The sequence below is a fragment of the Entelurus aequoreus genome, linkage group LG08 (genome assembly GCF_033978785.1).
Source record: "Entelurus aequoreus isolate RoL-2023_Sb linkage group LG08, RoL_Eaeq_v1.1, whole genome shotgun sequence".
Classification (NCBI taxonomy): domain Eukaryota; kingdom Metazoa; phylum Chordata; class Actinopteri; order Syngnathiformes; family Syngnathidae; genus Entelurus; species Entelurus aequoreus.
Window position 1 is genome coordinate 5,480,917 of NC_084738.1, and position 2,437 is coordinate 5,483,353.

A 2,437-nucleotide genomic window follows, 5' to 3' on the forward strand; every position below is an offset into this window, starting at 1 on the left:
CTCTTGTCCCCACAATTCCCCCCTCTGTCTTCCTTTTTTTCTCTTTCTATCCCCTCCTGCTCCGGCCCGGCTGCACCAAATGATAATATAAATACATTTAATAAAGTCAAATACAAATAAGGCAACAAGAGAAGTATCCTACACTTCTCTTTTGTAAAGTAAATCTGAACAGCCGATATGGGCATCTACATCAACTATATGATCATCTACATCTACTATATGATCATCTACATCTACTATATGATCATCTACATCTACTATATGATCATCTACATCTACTATATGATTTGCCTGAGAAGCAGGACACAAAAAAAAAAAAAAAAAATTACTGCATCACGATCTTAAATTAAGGAATTATTGTAGCCACTTGTCTCTTCGTATTACGTAAGCAAACAAAGGCTCCTAATTTAACTGCTGACATATGCAGTAACATATTGTGTCATTTACCATTCTATTATTTTGTCAACATTATGAAGGACAAGCGGTAGAAACTGGATTATTAATTAATGCCGATTTGTCATTTTATTGCGACAACTTGTGACCGTATTATCTTCCGATTCTCCTTGTCCTTTCTCTTCCTCATGGGGCAGCTGCCTCCTTCTAACCCAAATTTTCCGCGGAAACAATGTATAGCCGGTGTGATTCACTTGTGCCCATCTTCTTATTGGGACTGGGGCAGACATGGTCGTGCCCCGCGAATTCTGCCTAGCAACAAGTGGCACGTTATTTCAGTTATTTCAGACAAAGCTTTTTGTCTAAAAAAAACAAAACAATTATTTACTCTGTATTAACTTAATACAGAGTGTATATATATATATATTAGAGATGTCCGATAATATCGGCCTGCCGATATTATCGGCCGATATATGCGTTAAAATGTAATATCGGAAATTATCGGTATCGTTTTTTTTATTATCGGTATCGTTTTTTTTTGTTTTTTTTAAATTAAATCAACATAAAGAACACAAGATACACTTACAATTAGTGCACCAACCCAAAAAACCTCCCTCCCCCATTTACACTCATTCACACAAAAGGGTTGTTTCTTTCTGTTATTAATATTCTGCTTCCTACATTATATATCAATATATATCAATACAGTCTGCAAGGGATACAGTCCGTAAGCACACATGATTGTGCGTGCTGCTGCTCCACTAATAGTACTAACCTTTAACACTTAATTTTACTCATTTTCATTCATTACTAGTTTCTATGTAACTGTTTTTATATTGTTGTACTTTCTTTTTTATTCAAGAAAATGTTTTTAATTTATTTATTTTACTTTACAAATTTTTTCAAAAAGTACCTTATCTTCACCATACCTGGTTGTCCAAATTAGGCATAATAATGTGTTAATTCCACGACTGCATATATCGGTTGATATCGGTATCGGTAATTAAAGAGTTGGACAATATCGGATATCGGCAAAAAGCCATTATCCCTAATATATATATATATATATATATATATATATATATATATATATATATTTAAAAAACTTTTTTTTTTTTTTTTTTAATTATTTGTATTTTTGAAATGTTTTCTCCAATATTGTTTTATCGTGTTTCTTTCTGCCGTTTCTCCCCGTCCTTTCTTGGCTGTACAGTGGAATTTTCCACTGTTTTTTTTGTTGTTGCCTTGAATAAAAACAGTCCCAGACTAAAATAGTAGCATTTTTTTCACATTTCTCTATAGGAAGAGTAGCATTAGTGTTCATGTTAGCGTGACTGAGCGAGCATTCACAGTAAAACGACCTCATGAATCCTTCCAATTATATCGCCGTCCCTCTGTCGACATGTTAACTTGTGAAAGGTCCGTCACGTGTGCGGCGGTGCGGCGTTTTACACTTGGGATCAGCGCATGGCGTACACTTTGTGTGTGTGTGTGTGTGTGTGTGTGTGTGTGTGTGTCGCTGCAGGCCGTGTGCTGCTCGCGAGTGATGACGTGTCGGAAAAAAGGCAGAAGGTCCAAAGGTGACTGCGTGTACCTTGTTACCGGCTTCCCTGTTCATTACCTGCTCTCAAAGTCCGCAAACCCCCCCCCCCCCCCCCCCTCCCAAAAAAAACTGCGACCCTTGACCCTCTGACCGCGTAGCCCGAGGCTGTAGCTTCGCCATGACAACCTGTGGAAGCGGGTACAGCTGGAGATTTATTGTTGTAATGAACTATGCATCCCTAATTTGGTTGGACGCTAGCTCATCTTCATAGACATGCCATCGACACGCCTCACCTGCTTACACACACACACACACACACACACACGCACACACAAACACGCTCACACACACACACACACACACACACACACAATCAGTCAGGTTCGGTCCTTGTCACTCACTCTTCATCTGCTGGTCAGGTGATCGATGCTAATGCCTGTCGAGAGTTCTAATGACACACAGATCTATACACAGATCAGATGGACTATGTGTGTGTTCGTG